The sequence below is a fragment of the Apium graveolens genome, chromosome 1 (assembly GCF_009905375.1).
Source record: "Apium graveolens cultivar Ventura chromosome 1, ASM990537v1, whole genome shotgun sequence".
In the NCBI taxonomy this organism is placed as follows: Eukaryota; Viridiplantae; Streptophyta; class Magnoliopsida; order Apiales; family Apiaceae; genus Apium; species Apium graveolens.
The window spans coordinates 98,893,255-98,899,951 of NC_133647.1; the positions used below are offsets into that span (position 1 = coordinate 98,893,255).

The 6,697-nt window shown below is 34.9% G+C and overlaps 1 non-coding gene across 1 annotated transcript; it reads right to left on the reverse strand.

The window, feature by feature from the left end:
- Positions 1-3,813: 3,813 nt before the first annotated feature.
- LOC141683883 (small nucleolar RNA R71) lies at positions 3,814-3,920 on the reverse strand. The gene has a single exon (XR_012560476.1). It is a non-coding gene; the product is annotated as a small nucleolar RNA R71 (small nucleolar RNA).
- Positions 3,921-6,697: the final 2,777 nt, after the last annotated feature.

Consider the following 6,697-nt stretch of genomic DNA (forward strand, 5'->3'; position numbering starts at 1 on the left):
TGAGTCAATGATTGTGGATGATGCTGAAAAGGAAAGACAATTTCAGCAACATTACAAAGCTGTAATTGATAACATTTCCTTGGATGCTGACACTTTTACTCATCCTGTGTCAGCCTATCAACTGTTGGCTGCTCAGGGCAATGAGGAGGCAGAGAAGACTTTAAATCTAGTACATACTTCAGAATCTCTACAAATGGATAAAGCTGCTGTCAACTTAATGCCTTCTACAGCTGGTGAGCCATCTGAAGAATTTGGAGTAAATTCTAATGATGATGTCTCTATTTTATTTGATGGAACCATGAACTTAGGGGGAGATGAAGGCCCTAGTTCCATTCCAGATCTACCTGAATGGGCATTGACAAGGGAGTCTACACCAGGACAATTCAATGTATCCTTAGTCAAACAAATCATGTATATCCAAAAGGCCATTCAGAACACCTCAAATGCTGGTACCAAGGCTATTCTTCAAGCCCACCTAGATTCTCTACATCTCATGAAGCTACAGTAATTAAGACAGAATCTGAGTGTGGATGAACTCAAAAATGATATAGCTGACTTGAAGACCTATAATTCTGAGAAGCTGGGTTCAATAATGCCCTATGGTACCATGCAGGATCTACTCCTGAGACTGAGAAGAGAATCAGATGCTGAAAAGAAGCTGGCCAAATTGGAAGACAGAGTTCAAGTAATTGAAAACTCTGTGGCCACTATTCTTCAAAATCAACAGTCTCAGACCAGTCTTCTAATACAACTGGCTAAAGCACAAGGCTTGACTCCTCAACTTGATGATAACAAAAAGGGGGAGAAAGGACCAAGTGAGGGGGAGAAACTTCAGATACAAATTAGTAAAGTAATTGTGCCTTCAATTACTGTCTCAAAGCCACCAGTTACAGATGGTATAGATCTGATTCAAGCAGCAGCAGCCAACTTGAAAGTTGCTGAGAAAGAACAGTTGAGTTTGGTCAACTGGAAGAAGATTGATGAGGAGATACAGAAAATGTTTGAACTTGTCAAGGAGCCAGTTAAGTCAGCCATCCATCACTCTCAAGTCAAGCAAATTAGTGTGAATGAGATGAGCATGAACTATCTGGAAAGAGGACAATCTTTATGCATCAAGTCTCCAAAGGCTGAAATGATTCTTAAACCAAGGGCAAACTACTCAAAATCATCCTTGAAGAACCCCTTGGACACTGTGTATGAGACACCCAAGCCTGATGAGAAGAAGCTTCTGTCAAGATCAATTATCTTCTATAAAGATCCAGCTGATTCAGTTTCTAAAAGGAGGATTGCTAAGATTTTCAGAAATGGGGAAGAAATTTGTGTGGTGGCTGGACACCCTCAATTTGCTTAAGCAAAGAGGGAAGAAAAAGCTAGATTGAAGCAGGAGAAGAAGCAGGCTGCTCTAGATGCTAAAAAGGCTAAAAAAAAGAGAGCAGATTGCTATCTTGGACAAGCTACATGCTGTAAATTCATCACAACAAATTCCCTCTCAACCATCTGAAGCAACTGAATCAAGGAAGCAAGTTGAAGAACAGGATAAATCTCCAAGAAAGAAGCAATTGGCTAAAAGAACTAAAAGGAAACTGGATATTGTTGACAAGGAATTGGAAGATCAATTTCCTAAGGAATCCACACCAGCTACAACTCTAGCATCAAAGCCCTCTGTGGTATTTGAAGACATAAAGGTGGTGGATCTCTACAGAAATATTCATGGTGAACCTATTGTGCCCAAGGATGAGCCAATAGAATGGGAGAACATACCAATTCCAGACTTCAATCTACCAATCCTTAGCAAGCCAAAAAGGACAAAGTCAAGAGCAGTCAAGAAAGTGAAGCTGTCACCTCTAAAATCCAAGTATATAGTTAAAGCTCAGCTCAAAGTCAATAAGGGAGACTACTTGTACTTGTGTGACATCAAAGAATTTTACGATCTAAACCTCTATCTGGATGAACTGGATGAAGTAAGAAGTATTGATACATATAGGAACCTACCTGAAAGGTTAGTGTTCAAGTACAAAGGAGGAAAGGAGATTCAGTGGCCACTTCACAGGATTCTTCAAGAGAGCCAAGCTGTACTGATTAAAGTTTATTCATCCTTCAAGAAGAATTTTGGGTTCAATATCACTACAAGAAGAATAGTATTGAAGAAGATTGAAGAACTTAGGAGTGTTAGAGCTAAAGATGCACTCCCAAAGACTCTTATCATCCCATACACAGGGAGAAGAGTGCATATAAGGCCCTACTGGCTGATGGAGTTCATAGATGACAAAGGGGTGAGAAGATTCTTCAGATTAGAAGACCAATTGAGCATCTCCAGCAATGAGACTCTCTTGGAAATGTAAGAAAAGCTAAATCTCTCAGAATCTGATGAACTGGAATTCCACAGGCAGCTCCAAAATCAGATTGATGAAAATAACAGAAAGCTTGGAAGAAGATCCAGACCTTCAAGAAACTAGAAAAATCTGCTCAGGCTAGAGGAGCATCTTGAAAATGACTGTGAGCTAAACTTTATACATTTTGATTAATTGAAGCACTTTTCAGTATTATCTACTTTTCTTTAAAGCTGTATGTTTAGGGTGTTTTGTTATCATCAAGTATCTCTTAATTTATGGCTACAATTCCAGTAGACATAAATTGGGGGAGATTGTTGTGCATATGTTGTGTACTTGATGATTACATAAACAAAACACCTAAGTAGATTTTACTTAGTGAAATAATGTAGCACTCGACGGATAAGGATTATAGTCCCGACGGATAAATCATTATAGTCCCGACGGATGATAACTTATTACCCATCGAGTGAGTAGCTTTTGTAATAATAAGTCTGTAGCACATTTCTGCATACACCTTTGTATACATTCTGTAGTAGCATATAAGTCATGCTGACTTTAACTAGATATGCAGAATAGGTTGATTAATTGTACATAGATGATGTCTTGTAATTCTGCATAAATGAATTGAAGTCAAGTGCCAAAATAGCTACCGACGGATGATTAACAAAGCCATCGACGGATGATCAAATAGCTATCAACGGATGTTTAATATAGAAGTCGACAGATGATCAATGAAGCCATCAACGGATGATCATAAAGTCGACGGATGATCATGTACTCAACGGATAAAGAATTTAAATATCAGTTGATAGTGACAACTGGTCACATGCGTCGAAGTGTATGCAAATGGAATGAGGAAGCCTATTAACTAGGTAATAGAGAACAAAGTAACAAAGCATTAGACCCGATAGTTTTTATAATGATCCTGTCTTTTGACTTTGTAATCTTGATAATATATAAATCAAGAAGTAGCAAATAGAAACTAAGATCTGGGATACAAAAAGTGAGAAGCATTTGTAAGCAGAATTATTAGCATTTCTCTGTATTCTCAGTAGTTCATATTTGTAAGCAGTTGTGAGCATTATTGCACATAGAGTTCTCTCGATATAATATATATCTCTGGTGGAATTATTTAAATCCACCAGAAAGTTTTTAAAGACTCTTGTTTTTTTAATTACTTGTGTTTTGATTCACTTAAGTTTTTATTCCGCATTGTGCTAATCAACACACTTATATTTATATTCGAGTTCGAATATTTTTATTTTAAGAAAAAGGTTCAAGAATTCCATTCAACCCCCCTTCTGTAATTCTTACTATATTGTTAAGGGACTAACATGCTATTAAGTTGAGGCTTTTCCCATTCTCTCTGCGTGATAAAGCTAAGTGCTGGTTACATTCTCTACCACCAGGGTCTATCACCAAACGGGAGGATCTTGCTCAAAAGTTCCTAACTAAATTCTTTCCCATCGTGAAGACTGTTGTGATAAGAAACGCACTTACTCAATTCGCTCAGCAATATGGAGAATCTTTATGTGAGGCTTGGGATCGCTATAAGGAGATGCTTAAGAAGTGCCCTCATTATGGGATGCCCGTGTTAGTGTTTGTGCCCTAGAGATAACACTATAATGTTTTAGTTTAAGATATTTGGATTATTAAATGTTTATATTCTATCGATTATTCCCTTTATAATTTATTAATTCTTAATTTACTGTGATATAAATGTTAGATTAATAAATGTCCTTGGAATATGATATGAAATCTATATCTTTAAGTACGTGACTTAGAAATAAGATTATGAGAATAGTATCAAAATTCCTAAAGGTCCCTAGTCGAGTATTATTATTAAGGGACAATAATAATGCATTAAGACTGGTGTGTTTGTTGACTGATGATCATATCTCATTAATCATAGGTATAGTGATACTAAAGTCAAAAACACAGGCAGATGTAAATGTACATGGTCCTGGACAGACCCGATGTGAGATTCTACATATCTATTGTGTCATAAGAAATTCTCACAGCGATATGATGTAATGGTCCTTAGACCTGAAGTCATTATATTTCTATACGAGAATCAATATACATTGATTCCATTAAAAGTTATCCTTGATCGGGTAATGATAAAAGTGGACATTGGGTATATTATGAATCGCATGAGAAATATGAATGATCTAGATGGGATTTAACCCTCCTATTTTAGGAGTGATTCTTGTGTGAGCTAGACTATGAAATGTGTGGCCACGCTCAAATGTTGATTTGATATGATAGTCTACTCATTGATCAAGGAAACTTGGATTGAACTATGATGACAATGACACATTACACGCCTCTAGTTTAATCTATAATATTTGGTTAAATGGATTATATTATATTGTACATTATTCACGAAAGGTTTTATTCGATCACCGATCGAATTATTATTACTTGGGTAGCAATGATATATTACTAGATGCCGCTCATTGTTTACGATTTTAAATTAGATTTAAAATTCGTTGCCAACGTAATAATAACCTATAGGATCACATACAAAGAATGCTTGAAGGATTATTTTATTTAAATTGGATTTAAATTATAGTAAAGTAATTCGAATTATTTATAATATTAATTAAGAATGACTTAATTAATTAGATAAATAATGATATTCAAATTTACTAATATTAATTATGAAACTCAGTTGTTAAATAATTAAGTGTGACTTAATTATTATACAAATAGGAATTTTAAAATAATAATAACTCCTAATTAATTAAGAGTTATAATTCATTTTTATACTCTCTATATAATATCTCTTGTGGCTGATTTTTAGTGCAAGACTTTTTCTAAAACCCTAGCCACCAAGGGAGAAGATGCAGAGAGCAAGAAGAAACGAGTTTGTGCTAGTCCACATTCAATCCTTGCGTTTAAGCATTCGTGTGGATACCGATAGAGCGTAGATCGCGAGAGCGGGATGCGTGGTGATTGAACAAGCTTTGGATCTCCATTAGTCAACCAATTAGTAAAGATTCTTAAGGTAAACAATCTGATCTATGAATTAAATATCTATTTTTCGCATAGATCCTGCGGTGGGTTTTGAAAATTCTGATTTTTCACGTTTTTAATTACTGTTTCCGTTGCGTTTATGTGCTCGAAACCCTTCAATGGCATCAGAGCTACTTGCGAAAAGTGTTTAATTCATTTATGTGTTTACTGATTTTATGATGATAACATGTATACAATATTCCATGATTGTTATGTATGCGATTTTGTATGTTTTACATGTTGTTATGTTTATATATGCGTATGTATAGTTTTGAATATATGATATTCATGAGAGTTGTATAATCATATGATGATTATATAATCTGTATATATACTGATATATACATGTTTTGTGTTTGTTCTTATTATAAGAATCGTATTTGATATGATTCTGAATCGGATGCAGCGGATTTTGCTGAAATCTGGGTCTGGTGTCCGATTTTGGCATGCGAATACGCTATTTCATATGGAATCGAACGTCTGAATGAAACTGATAGCTAAATCTATCATCGACTGATCTGTAAGGCGTTTGACATCGTTAAGACCCTGTAATCAGCGATTTAATATTTTCAGAATTTGATTCTGATTTTTTCCATATTTTGTTTTTATGATTAGATCATGATGGGTATGATATGTTAAGATCAGATTATGTGTTCTAACATGTTATTATGTGTTAATTGATCATGGTGGATGGTTATGTCTTATGACCTTAGGTTAATGGTTTTGTTTTTTTTAAATACGGCTTACATGTCGTTTGATCTTGTAATTATTAAATCTCGAATGTAACTCGAGTTCTTATTGTAAGTACATTGGATTAATGTTTATTTTTCATTCGTGTAATGTACATGAAGACATGAAGATTTGAACATCAAAGAAGAGTAATCTCACATGGAGGCCATCCAAGCAAGCAATACAAGAAAGAAGACATGTAATAGTTAGCTTGTATCTATTTTCACCTTAGATTGACCTAGATCTTTGTCATTAGCTTGATAAAGATAACATAAGATAAAGCCATAACCAACCATATTTATTTATTGCACTTTACATATATATGCACATATGATGAATGTATGGGTATAGTAGTTTATAAAGATGCATGCTTAATTAGATTAAGGATGTATGTATTATATACGACACCCATGCCATGCTTGCTAAACAAGATAAAATCTGTAACGACTCAATATTTTAAAATGAACAAACGATTATGAGATTCTCATATTTATGAAACACAGAATAAAATACTAATCTTCTTTATTTCCGATATGGGGCGATTTTGTCAAAAGCGGGTTCATTGAACTTGTAAGGTTGTGGGTTTTAAGCGAGACCGTTGTGACTCTCTCACTACC